The following is a 14,771-nucleotide window of genomic DNA, read 5'->3' on the forward strand; positions in this document are numbered from 1 at the left end:
GCATGCTGGAAAACCTCACAATTCATCCTTTTTAAGGATATTGAACAAGTGTGTTTGCGTATTTTCTGGGTCACTGAGCCCTTTGATCGTTAGTGTTCATGGAAAAGGCTTTGTGTGGGGCGCTGACTCTATACCCTTTTCTTTCAGTCGCCTCTTCTGCTGTGCTTGGCAACAGGTCTGTGCATGGGAGAGCAGATGAAGCTCTGATTGGACACGGAGGAATGAGGTCGGTTACACACTCCCTGCAGTAGAAGTTAAGGAGAACACAAGAGATGCTCTTTTGCCCTTGGGGGGGGGATTGAGAGGCAATTATTAAGGGAATGCATCATTGCCACAAAAACAACTGCAGGTCTTTTTTTTTTTTTTCCTTCCTTCCTTAATGCAGGACTATTTAACATTATCGTATCTTCCCCAACAAATGTAATATTTCCATGTAGAACTGCTAGGGAATGGTGCAGATCAGCAGGATCTAGTCTTTAAACCCAAATCTCTAATGGGTTTCATAAGGGAAAAGGAAATGCTGTGGCTCTGGGAATGTTATGTGAAGTCTTTAAGCAAGGTGTGGTTCAGATGTTTTATTTGATCACATGGTCATCAGATTTTAGCCGTTTGGACAAGGCAGGTCTGGATAACGGGCTTTTCCAAACCAAGCTTAATACCCATCGCCTCGGCTCCTGTCCTGACAAACCTGCACAGAGAGAGCACAGTTATAACTGCAGTTATCTGATCAGCCAATCATGTGCCAGTGAATCATACAGATACAATTTAAGAGCTTTAGTTAATGTAAACAAAAACACATGACCCCAGCGATTTTAAACATAGCGTGGTTTGTTTGTGCCAGATGAGCTGGTTTCAGATGCTGATCATCTGGTATTTCCACACATTAGCATTTAGACAAAATAGTGTGGGGGGAAAAAAAACAGTTGCACACAGGAACGTACCTTAAGGTACAAAGAGTTTGTTTTCTGAGATGCTTATCTGCTCACCATGGTTGAGGAGTGTGTTTATCGGAATTTTTGACCATTCCTCTAGTAGCGCATTTGTGAGGTCGGACACTGATGTTGGACGAGAAGGTCTGGCTCGCAGTCTCCGCTCTAATTCATCCCAAAGGTGTTCTATGGGGTTGAGGTCAGGACTCAGGAGGTGCAGGACAGTCAAGTTCCTCCACACCAAACTCACTCATCCATGTCTTTATGGACCTTGCTTTGGTCACTGGTGTGTAGTCATGTTGGAACAGGAAGGGGTCATCCCCAAACTGTTCCCACAAAGCTGGGAGCATGAAATTGTCCAAAATGTCTTGGTATGAAGCTGAAGCATTAAGAGTTCCTTTCACTGGAATTAAGGGGCTGAGCCCAACCCCTGTAAAACAACCCCACATGTTAGAGTCCAGTGGCGGTGTGCTTTACACCACTGCATCCGACACTTGGTGATGTATGGCTTGGATGCAGCTGCTCGGCCATGAAAACCCATTCCATGAAGCTCTTACGCACTGTTCTTGAGCTAATCTGAAGGCTGCATGAAGTTTGGAGGTCTGTAATTATTGACTCTGCTGAAAGTTGGCAACTTCTGCGCACTGTGTTCCTCAGCTGACCCCGCTCTGTGATTTTACGTGCTCTACCACTTGGTGGCTGAGTTGCTGTTTGTTCCCAATTGCTTCCACTTTGTTATAATACCACTAACAGTTGACCATGGAATATTTAGTAGTGAGGAAATTTCACGAATGGACTTATAGCACAGGTGGAAACCTGGAATCATGGTACCACGCTTCAATTCACTGAGCTCCTGAGAGCGACCCATTCTTTCAGAAATGTCTGTAGAAGTAGGTGCTTGATTTTATACACCTGTGGCCATGGAAGTGATTGGAGCACCTAAATTCTGTGTTTTGGATGGGTGTCCCAAAACTTTTGGCAATGTAGTGTATACATGTATGCACAGTGACACAGAGGGCCAATTTAGAGTCTGCCACTTTCGGAAAGTGGGAGGAAACAGGATAACACTGAATGTATTTTTTAAAAGAAAGGCAACTTGAAATTCTCTTATCTCTTTGGTTTTTTTGCGTGGATGATACTGATGATGGAGTCTGTTGATATCTAACACTCAGGGCTCTGTTTACTGTACCTCGGTGTGAGGAGGCAGTTTTCCAGACAGACTCTTGCCTTTGTCTTCCTTGTGACAGACTACCAGGGAAAGTGTACACAGGCTGTACTTTGTTGGTAGGACTGACATCTGTGAGTAAAAACATAAACATGATTCAGTATACAGTATCCAGTGTAAAGTGAGGTCATTACATTTCACTCAACGTCATCAGGCTTTCTGCAAACTCTACCCCAGGGCTGAAACATTGTGTTCAGTTTCAATCAAACATTATTTCACTGCATACTAACTGCAATTCTACACGAGATACGTGCAAAAGGAACGCTATGTACTGTTTGTCTTGGGATAGCAGCCAGGCAAAAGTGCAGCTTGAGGAAAACATCAGACTATTATGGGTTGCCAGATTGTCTGTTATGCAGTCTGACTCTATTTTTTTAATAAACTGAAATGCCTTGCTTTGGCATTATTGAAGTTGGCAAAGTTGAAGTTCACTGGAATTGGGAAAGGTTTCCAACTTTAATTGGGAGGGAAACAAGTCAATCCGGCAACCATACCTCTAACCAAACACTGCAAGTTAAAAATAGCACTGCTCTTACTCTGGTAAAAGTGATTCCTTGCCAGCAGACAAGCAGCAGAGTTCACACTGCTCATGGTCTCAGTGTAGATTGGGAAAGACCAGAATTTGGAAAAGAACAAAATCCTCCGTTTGGAACCTAAAATAAGAGGGAAACAAATGTGTGCAATGTTACTGCTTAGAAAAGTTTTTCCGGATAGAAATTCTAATTCTAGACTTAGCTTTCCTGAAAACATGCAGTAAAAGTAGTTTGTCTTAATTACACTCGAGTGAAAAGTTTCCTCAGTTAATTCAACAGTAGAAATGTTTCTGTTAAAGCATTAAAACTTTGCACCAAGAAAGCATTAAAACGGATGCACTGCATTAACAACCGAACCCCGTGTGAACCTGTGGAACTGCAAATACCGTCATCTACACAGAAAACAGGGGGATGTTTTTCCCTAATGTTTATCTCTGCTTTACTGAGAGTGCACAAAGTTCCACTACGCAGAAACCCAAACCCACACAGGGCTAAAAAAAGAAATATTGTTGACATATAAAATAAACCTGTTGATTCTAGATACATGCATCTCTTCTTATCATAGGTGTGTCAAAGGGCAGCTAAAGCTCGAACCCCTCCCCCAAAAGGCAGCACAGTTAAGCAGGGAATAATAAACAGTTCACCCAAAACAAAAAAATAAAGGGATTTTCTATACCAGAGGTATTCAAGTTCCATGAAAACTAGATTTGTCTGTTTTTAATACTGACGGAAATCACCACCCACCTTCAGAAAGGTTATTATACTTATTATTGGGTTAGTTATTAGTTCATTGGAACTGAACAGTTGGAATATATCTTAGTAGCTCAAAAACAAATTTGCTTATGATATCATCTTTATTTCTAAGAATTTTAATGAAATCTCTTAAGCAAGGTCCATAAAGACATGGATGAGTGAGTTTGGTGTGGAGGAGCTTGACTGGCCTGCACAGAGTCCTGACCTCAACCCCATAGAACACCTTTGGGATGAATTAGAGCGGAGACTGTGAGCCAGACCTTCTCGTCCAACATCAGTGCCTGACCTCACAAATGCTCTTCTAGAGGAATGGTCAAAAATTCCCATAAACACACTCCTAAACCTTGTGGAAAGCCTTCCCAGAAGAGTTGAAGCTGTTATAGCTGCAAAGGGCGGGACAACTCCATATTACATTCATGTGTATGTAAAGGCAGACATCCCAAAACTTTTGGCAATACAGTGTGTGTGTGTGTGTGTGTGTGTGTGTGTGTGTAGTGCCCTATGATGTATTGGTGTCCCATCCAGGGTAAATTTTCCTGCCATGAACCGAGTTTTCATGGCATGTTCTCTAGATCCACCATAATTAATGAAAATGAATGATGAAATGTTGATGGAAAACTTATTATTTATACTTATTATTTATTTCAGTATTCTAAAAGTTCTGTAGGCAAAAGTGCTCCATGAGAGCTCCTGTTTTATATCAGTTACTGACATAAATAAGTGTCCATGTTTAATTAGGAACTTCGCACGTTATGTAATTACTGTAGCTACTGTATCAGAGAGCTCTTGTTCAGACCATTGTGTTGTTTTTTTAAAGAAAGAGCAGTCTCTTAATGATACCTCTATGTGAAACAACCATTGTTTTCACCATATTATACCACAAACTGTTCTTCACACTCAACACAGTGCTTTGTTTTGTGTTTAAACGTTAAAATGCGTCTTGGGTCAGTGCATACAGCACTGACAATGTCAGCATTCACGTCACTGGAAATATTTAGCAAAATATTGCTAAAACCGGTTAATTTTTCTCAAAGCACATTGGTTGATTATTATGGGATTATAGAATTTCTTTTGTTTTGTTGTGCCACATCTCCAAAGACATGCTCAAGGAGACCAGGTCAGGGAGCACGCACTTGACATTGAGTTGTGTTACAGTGACCACACACTTTTTCACCCTCATCAGTACACCTTGGGTGTTTTTGTGTTGCTCTTACTCTTGTTACTCATTTTACACATTTTTCTCAGACCAGTGACCCCTCCCTGACAGCAAAAAAAAACCCTGATAACCCTGTCTGTTTATGGCTGATAATGTAACTATGCTTGTTTTAAGAGAGTTAACTAAGATAATTGGTGAATTGTTTTAGCATTTAGCCCACTCACTATGTGTGCTATGGAGCTCTTCAGGCAAAACGTCTAAATATAACCAGAGAGATCATGTAGTCCCACATCAGGAGAGCGTACAATGTCATTAAATGCTGGTGCTATAACTATAGTCAGTTGCAGTTAAAGGTTTTTGAACACACAGAGTTGGTTTTTCAGTTTGTGAGCCTTCCTCTACCCCTCAGTAAGGGTGTGTAAGCATGGTGCACCAATCGTAGCTCATCACTAACACTAACATAGTGGTGTGTATTGGGCTGGTATGAGTGGATCAGGTGCAGCAGTTCTTTTTGGGTCTTGAACCCTAATATTTTTAGTTTCTAGATGATTCCTCAACCCAATAGTCTCACTGAGGTATTGAAATTTCCCAGCAGTGCTACTTTACATGAATATTGTGTCCTATACAGCAGTTTGGATGGAATAAAACAGCAAATGAAAACAAAATAAAGATTGTTATCTCCAGCTTGGAACATGTGGTCTGTGAAATAATAATGGTGGTTGTATCAACCAGTCAACATGTGATACATGACAATTTCCATACATCAGCCCTACAATCACAAGTTCAGGAATTTATCACGCTTTGTGCATCCTTGTGTAATCTTCTGTAAGAGACAGTGTTAACATTTCAAAATGAAAAGTTTCTCATATTGAGAAACAGCAGACAATATTACCTAACTTTGCTCTTGGCCTTGCTGAAAATGTCTTATGTTACTGTGTTTCATCGCTTGAAGGATTGGTGGTGAAATGTAGTGTAGAGACAGCCTTTGACTTGTTCATGGGCTAGGATCTGGTACTGAATAAGAATAATTAAAATATACTGAGAATAAACTGCAGCTCTTTTGTGCTGTAATTCGTTTACATTTTTTACATTTGACAAACAATTAGATAGACAGACAGATAGACAGACAGATAGACAGACAGACAGACAGACAGACAGATAGTCATACCTTTTTTTTCTGCATGCAGCCTTTCAAAATCAAAGTTAACAATCCCTGTTTAGAAGGTTGACAGCTTCCTGCTTGTTATGAAGCATAGATGCTGCTGCAGGGAAATGAACCAACATAACAAGGTCACCAGGATCTTTATATAGACCCCTACAACTCAGGAATCCTCCAGATGCCAGACACCCCAGCACTGCTGAGCGATTGGCTGAGGAACTGAGGCCGCCCCTATTTGCTTTCTTGACATTTTCTCAAACTTGGGGGAGGTGTGATCAAGACCTAAGCCCCAAAATTCCTGTTTAAAGTTATCTTTGAAAAGTGAAAAGACAAACTTGGAATATTTCGAGCCCCTCCTTTCCTTCAGTTGAATTGTGTATCCTAAGGATGTCTAAAAATGTTAAAAAAAGTTAAAAAAAGTTTCCTGCTGAATAGTGAAGTGATATAACACTGAAGTGACCACTTCTGCTTTAGAGTATCATATTAAGAAATCAAAATCAGCAGACATTAAGGACTTGAGTGGACAAAGTTTTTAAACTTAATCAGTGTGTCCTTCTGGCTGCAAGTTATCAGATGGTAGATTTGTTTTTGTAGACTTTGGTCCAACGGTGAAGCTGATTCACAGCTCAGTGGATAAGCATTCAAGCTGCTAACATGACCGGCTGAAGGTACGGCGCTTTAAAAGACAGACGCCTCCTGAGACTCTGAGAATTTCCTGGCACGCTCTCAGCCTGCTGTGACCTTAAACTGCTACATAATGAGAACTGACATCATCCAGGACATAAAGACACACAGGGCAAAAGACTGCAGAGTCAAATGTTCTGCTGGCTTTCTCACACTCACTAAATCTGGAAATGAACTCAAATCAGGTGACTAGAGTTCACCTTTGTACACTTTAAGCATTGCTGAAGGAAATGTTTGCTAAAATACCTGGTAGCTTAGCTAAACTTCCAGCAGAGTGTTAGCAACACAGCACAGGCTTTTACAGGTGTAGTATTGATCCTGTAAATATCTACAGCACAATTCACTTCATTTACCACCATTTAAAAAATAATAATAAACAGTTTTAATATATCTTAATAGCTCCAAAACAATTAGGTTTATAAATAATATCATCTTTATTTCTAAGAATATTGATGAAATTTCTTAGGTCCTGAGGTTTGTCACATTTTTTTTTCTCCTCCAGGTTTTCTGGTTTCTTCCCACATTCCAAAAGCATGCAGATTGGCTACATATTAATATATACACTATATTTGCAAAAGTTTTGGAACACCCCTCCAAAACATTGAATTCATGTGGTGTTTTTCAAGGGTTGGCCTCGGCCAGTGAAAGGAACTCTTAATGCTTCAGCTTCATACCAAGACATTTTGGACAATTTCATGCTCTTTGTGGGAACAGTTTGGGGATGACCCCTTCCTGTTCCAACATGACTGCACACCAGTGACCAAAGCAAGGTCCATAAAGACATGGATGAGTGAGTTTGGTGTGGAGGAGCTTGACTGGCCTGCACAGAGTCCTGACCTCAACCCCATAGAACACCTTTGGGATGAATTAGAGTGGAGACTGTGAGCCAGACCTTCTCGTCCAACATCAGTGTCTGACCTCACAAATGACCGCGCTTCTAGAGGAACGGTCAAAAATTCTCATAAACACACTCCTAAACCTTGTGGAAACAAGGACAGGAAGAAGAAAACACAGACAAGAAACTTGTGCAGAAATTTCTGCAAATTTCAGCAAGTGTCTGCAAAAGCATCTTTATTTTTGCTTTTTGAAAAAACAACATAACACACACTATCTTTCAGGGGAAAAAACAGAAGTAGACAAAATTACATTATATTGCCAAATGTTTTGGGACATCTCACCTTTCCATGCACATGAATGTAATATGGAGTTGTCCCGCCCTTTGCAGCTATAACAGCTTCAACTCTTCTGGGAAGGCTTTCCACAAGGTTTAGGAGTGTGTGATGGGAATTTTTGACCATTCCTCTAGAAGCACATTTGTGAGGTCAGGCACTGATGTTGGACGAGAAGGTCTGGCTCACAGTCTCCACTCTAATTCATCCCAAAGGTGTTCTATGGGGTTGAGGTCAGGACTCTGTGCAGGCCAGTCAAGTTCCTTCAAACCAAACTCGCTCATCCATGTCTTTATGGACCTTGCTTCTGGTCACTGGTGTGTAGTCATGTTGGAACAGGAAGGGGTCATCCCCAAACTGTTCCCACAAATCATGAAATTGTCCAAAATGTCTTGGTATGAAGCTGAAGCATTAAGAGTTCCTTTCACTGGAACTAAGGGGCCGAGTCCAACCCCTGAAAAACAACACCTGAATTCAATGATTTGGAGGGGTGTCCCAAAACTTTTGGCAATATAGTATATATCAAAACATAGGTGCTGAGGTACTTTGAAGTGAAACTAACACTAGTGTAAAATTAGAATGATGATTACATATGATAACATTTTACATGTCGAACCAGATTACCTTGAATTAAATTGGATGCCAAGTACTACACGCAACTACACGAACAATTGTTCTCAACATGTATCAACATGGCACAAGAGAACACACCTACGTAGACGTTATTTAGACACTCAGACAAATGCTGTGTTCTTGTTTTTTTTTTACATGCTGAATGCTGATCTGGTCAGTTTCAGCATTTGTCAGCACTGTTCTTTAAACTCCATCACACCAGCACCGCATGATCGTGTAAGACATGTCAAGACATGCAAGACATGTCATTTTGGTGCACTATAGTGGGCACAGGCAGTATAAAGTGAATTGCGCATTCTCAGCTTGATGAAAACTTCTTCAAGAAAATCTCTTATCTTATAATCAGCTGTGTTTTGGTGTATAGAGCATTTTGCAGGAATGGTTTGGGTCCAAAGCAGTTCTTCTGACTGATCATCTATGAGGAAATTCTTCTATCTTGTTCTCATGGCTCACATCCATAGGGCATGAAGGATGACCAGATGGTTTGATGTAAATCCACCAAAAGTATTGGAACAAGACGGCCAATTCTTTGTTTTTGCAATATCAAAAGATGAATAAGAGATAATAAGAGATGATAGATAAGTATTTCTGTTTCTGAGTTCCTGAATTTTACATCTAGATGTGTTTAGAACCACCCAATTTTTGGAGCAGATGGGCCTAAAGTAAGTAATACTTATATAAAAAAACATTATTTGGTTGCATATCCCTCAATTCCAAATGTGTGAAGTCAGTGAACCACTAACACCACAAAACTATAGCCTCCTTCTTTAGCTTCTTTCAGTTGTTGTTTGTTTTGGGTGGGGTTTGTCCCTTCAGTCTCCTTTTCAGCTCTTCAGTTGGGTTAAGGTGTGTTGACTAACTTGGCCACTTTAAAACCATCCACTTCTTTACTTCCCTGATGAAGTCCCTCTGATTAGATCAGATGCATTACTCTGTAGATTAGCAGACAGAATGTTTCTATAGACTTCTCAAAGTATTCCACTTCTACCATCACAGGTTTCACTGTATACTGTACCAGCTTTATATGGAAGTGTAGATGTTTACAAGAACCCTCTTTGTTACAGTTCGTTGCAATTATTTTGCACATTGTACTGTATAATCAGTGTTGGTTAGTAACTATAGTTACATGTAACGGCGTTACATAACTTAATTACAAAATAAATGTAACAGTAACTCGTTACAGTATATATATATATATATATGTATATATGTAATTAAAATTACAGTAACTTATGAAAATGTTAAAGATTAGACAAATAGAGTTTCTGAATATTTTCTTTAAAAAACTAGTATATGTTGAATAAATATTAATTTGTTGTTCGAGTTTGTTAAAGCGGTGCTATTCTGATGATTCTGATTGGTTCTCTGGTTTGAATTTGCGGCGCGTCTGCCAATTACGTTAATCCACATTGCCTCAGAAAGCTTTAGGCTAATACACTGTCTGAGAGTTACTACCATGGCGAGTGATAAAAATGCATTTCAGTCCTGGAAATGTAAAAATAATTTCATCCTGAAATCCAATAAGGGGCAAATATAACAGTTCAGGGGGAAATTAGTTTCCCAGCTGTTAAAATGCTTTCAGCATCAAAGGCTTCAATGTTGAACCTGAGGAAGCATCATGTAACCTAGCCTTTCTTTATTTTATAATATATTTAAAATGTAAATTTTTTTGTCATTATTGTGAGTGTACAGAAATAAAAACAGACCCTTTAGTTTGGAATGATATATTACTCGTTTCTGTATAATAAAAAGTGAAGGAGTGGTCAGTTGATTTCCTGAAGCTGCTCTGTGGAAAAAAATCCACTAAAACGCGCCTGCGCGTTCATCGAGCCCATAGAGTACTCAAGACCTGTATTCATAACATTCACAACAAATTAGCTAGTCTGCTAGCCATGGGCGTCGCTAGGCCATTTTAAAGCAACCCTAAAATTCTGCGATTGTCCATAAACTGTACACGAATAAGTGACCTCCTCAGTCCCCTTTACATTTCATATGAAAACGGCAGCAGATTTCTGCTCCTCAAATGTTATACACATCTATGCAATACAGTGGAATGCCTCATTAAGTTTACCATCCTACCCTGTTAGTCAAACCTTTATTTTATTTATTTATTTATTTATTATTTATTTTTACTATTATACCCTCCTTGGGGGCTGAGCCCCCCTTAAATGAAAATCCTAAAATCGTCCCTGCTGCTAGCTGCCTTTACCAGGCACACTTCTATTTATGAACCCTTTGACAGAAAATATATAGCTCACACTTTTCCTCCTTGTAAATGTGTTGGTGTCAGATCTAATATAACTTGGTTATTTTAGCTCTGTAGTGTACATTATGATGACTCTTTACAGATTATGTTTTTTTTTTTTCCAAGGCATTGTTACTTTCCAGTGTGTCCTGTCATAGCTATGCAAAGATTTGATTCCTAAAACAGTATTAAAGAGTTTTTGTTCTGAAGTCTGGTTTTGTGGCTGTGCTTAAAATTAAATTAATATAATCTTAATTCAAGTGATGAAAGATTTAAAATTCTAACAGTAAACAGAGTTGAGTTCTACTGTAAGGTTAACCCTGCCTGGGATAAATGTTTGGAAATGATTTAGTTGAAAATATCCATTAGAAACTTAAAAGATTAATCCGTCTGCTGGCTGCAATGTTGTCACTCAGGGTTCATAACATTGAGACTGTGTCTGTTCCCCGAACTAAACGAAAATGTTTTAACAATCAGAAAATTTGTTTTAGTAACCTGATTAACATAAAACTAGATGATAGTGAATGCACAGCCAGCACCTTTGATCTGAAGCTAGGACTGTTAAATATAAGATCTCTGTCAACTAAAACACTTATTATTAATGAACTGATTACTGATCAGGAGTTCAGCGTTCTTTGTTTAACAGAAACATGGATTAAACAAAACGAGTATGTAGCATTAAATGAAGCTTGTCCACCTGGTTATAGCTATATACATCAACCGCGTCTAACAGGCAGGGGAGGAGGTGTCGCAGTTATTCATGATAATAAGCTAGGCGCCACACAAAAACCCAGACATCAATTCAACACATTTAAAGTTCTTTATACTAACCTAACGTATGCAAGTACTAATAATAAGTTCACAGAGTCAATTCCACTAATTGTTATTTACAGACCCCCAGGGCCATACTCTGAATTCCTCAGTGAATTTGGAGACTTTACTTCAAACCTTGTTGTTTCTTTAGACAAAGCATTAATAGTAGGAGACTTCAACATTCATTTTGATAAGCCAGAAGACCCTCTGAGAACAGCAGTTGTGTCCATCTTAGATTCATTAGGTGTTAATCAAAATGTAAGGACCCACTCATAATGGAGGTCACACTCTGGATCTCATTTTTACATTCGGATTAAATATAGAAAACATAGTCACTCTTCCACAGTCGGAAGCCATCTCAGATCATTATCTAGTTTCATTTAGAATGCGTCTTAGTCACGAGATGCGCAACTTGCCGCATTACCGTATGAAGCGTATATTTACGTCTGCTACCGCAGAGAGATTTACCGATAGTCTCCCAGAATTATCACACATGATTGGTTCACCTTCTGACCCCACAGAACTTGACCAGGTGACTGATTACTTGGAGTCATTATTTCGGAACACCCTAGACACTAGCTCCACTTAAAAGGAAAAAAATTAAAGACAAGAAACTAGCACCCTGGAAGGAAAGCCTTCTGAGATACAAAAATTCTCTTAGTGCTGCTAGATCAGCGTATCTCTCTGCCCTAATCGAAAATAACAAAAACAATCAAAAATTTTTATTTAGCACTGTAGCAAAACTAACTAGGAGTAAAACCACTGTAGAAAAGTGCACACCATCTACATTTAAATGACTTCATGAATTTTTTCAATGAAAAAATTGACAATATCAGGCAAAAAATTCAGACTAGTAATTTAAAACCATATTATTTGATAGATAATCCTTTAGATAATATAGCTATTTCTGATCAGAGCTCCACTTCAAGAGCCTGATCTAATTTCACTAATTTCTTCTTCAGAACTCTCTACCTGCATACTAGATCCTTTACCCACGTCTTTCCTTAAACAGATATTACCAGTAGCTACTGAACCCCTTCTAAAAGTAATCAGTTCTTCTCTAAGCACTGGCTATGTGCCTAAATCCTTTAAGCTAGCAGTTATCAAACCCTTGATTAAAAAACCGGACCTCAACCCCTGTCAGCTGTCTAACTATAGACCGATATCAAACCTGCCCTTTATCTCCAAGATCCTAGAAAAGGCTGTAGCAGTTATGTTCATACCTGCATAGAAATAACATTTATGAAATGTATCAGTCAGGATTTATGCCTCATCATAGCACAGAGACAGCACTGGTTAAAGTGGTCAATGACCTGTTACTGGCTTCTGATCAGGGTTGTGTCTCCATACTGGTGTTACTCGATCTTAGTGCAGCTTTTGACACCATTGACCACACTGTTCTACATGATAGACTAGAACATGTTGTTGGTGTTAAAGGAACAGCCCTCTCCTGGCTCAGGTCTTATTTGACTGACCGTTATCAGTTTGTAGATCTAGATGGTGACTTCTCCATGCATACCAAGGTTATGTTCGGTGTTCCACAAGGTTCTGTCTTAGGCCCCCTGCTTTTCTCCCCTATATATTCTCCCTTGGTGCAATTATTCGTAAACATGGTATTAGCTTCCACTGTTATGCAGATGACACACAGCTAAATCAGATGAGAGACACCAGCTTATTAAGATAGGAGAATGTGTAAAGGACATTAGACATTGGATGGCCACTAACTTCCTCCTGCTTAATTCGGACAAGACAGAGGTGCTTGTACTAGGACCACAGGCAGTTAGAAGTGAGCTTTCTGATTACAGAGTAACGGTGGATGGTCTTTCGGTTTCATCTTGTCCAGCAGTAAAAGATCTTGGTGTGATTATTGATTCTGGTCTTTCATTCGAAGCTCATGTAGATAATATCACTCAGGTAGCCTTCTTCCATCTTAGGAATATTGCTAAGATAAGAAATATGTTGTTGCTTCATGATGCAGAAAAATTAGTTTATTTTAGAAAAATTACAGCAGGGGGCAGAGCTTTCTTTTTCAAAGCCCGAAAGTTATGGAACAGCCTTCCAATTATTGTTTGGGATTCAGACACAGTCTCAGTGTTTAAGTCTAGGCTGAAGACACATTTGTTTAGTCAAGCTTTTAATGTATAGTTTTCTTAGGTAAAGGAGCAGATCTGGAAGGTTCATGGTCATAGAGTGTTTAGTGTACTGGGATGTTTGGATGCTGTCATCTTACCACCCTCACAAGTCGCTCAGGTTTGCTGACTGTGAAGTGGTTGGATGCTTTATGTCCCAGGAAGCCTTCATGTCTGTCACCTTCTGGCTCTCCCTTTTAGTTATGATGTCATAGCTAGTCTTGCCGGAGTCCCTGCCTGCACTTTACACATAATTCTACTTTGTCTTTAAGCATCACATGATCAGAAACTTAGTATCTTTCTCTTTCTCTCTCTACCTTCTCTGTCGAGCTATACACCCCACTCCTGAGCTCCCAGTGTTTGCCAGTTCCATTGTGACCACTGCCCTACCCCTGGTCGGAGTCTCGTCACTCGTTGGTGCCCACTGGTGCTGTGGATGGATCTGTGTGGACCAGGAGACAGCCATGGACAAAGCCACTTGGGGACTTTCACACCATCACAGATCTGCCATTTCATCTGTCAGCCCGTGACAGCAAAGAACTAGTGTTTATAATGACCTTAGAAACTACAATGACCTAATAATTCCTCATGGGTCATTGATTGCTGTTGTAGAAAGGACATTAATCAGTTACAGTTACATTATTTACTGTTTAGTGTCACCCAAATGAGGATGGGTTCCCTTCTGAGCCTGGTTCCTCTCAAGGTTTCTTCCTTTCCATCCCAGGGAGTTTTTCCTTGCCACCATCGCCACAGGCTTGCTCATTAGGGATAAAATAGTCTAATTATAGAATTTAATAATTTATTCTTATTTCTAGTTAATTAGTTATTTTTTATTTTTTATTATTATTTTTCATTTTCCCCTCCCCTTTCTCTGTTTTCTTCTTTTGTAAAGCTGCTTTGAGACAATGTTCATTGTAAAGGCGCTATACAAAATAAACTGAATTGAATTGAAAAGTAATCAAAAAGTAATCAGTTACTTTACTTTTATAAAGTAATTGAAAAGTTACACTACTTATTACATTTTAAACAGAGTAACTTGTAATCTGTAACCTATTACATTTCCAAAGTAACCTACCCAACACTGTGTATAACATATTATACAGAATGTATACTGGTCACTATTTTATGTATTTTGTGTATTTTGTACTCGTCCTGTACTGTCTTGTTTTGTATGGTCTGTTTACACTAGGTTGCACACGATGCACTTTATGTTGCTAGGACAGCTTATTTGTTATGTAGCACCAGTTCCTGGAGAAACGTTCTTTCATTTCACTGACAATAAAAGCTACACTATATTGCCAAAAGTTTTGGGACGTCTGCCTTTACATGCACATGAATGTAAT

This window comes from Hemibagrus wyckioides, linkage group LG15 (genome assembly GCF_019097595.1).
Source record: "Hemibagrus wyckioides isolate EC202008001 linkage group LG15, SWU_Hwy_1.0, whole genome shotgun sequence".
Lineage (NCBI taxonomy): Eukaryota > Metazoa > Chordata > Actinopteri > Siluriformes > Bagridae > Hemibagrus > Hemibagrus wyckioides.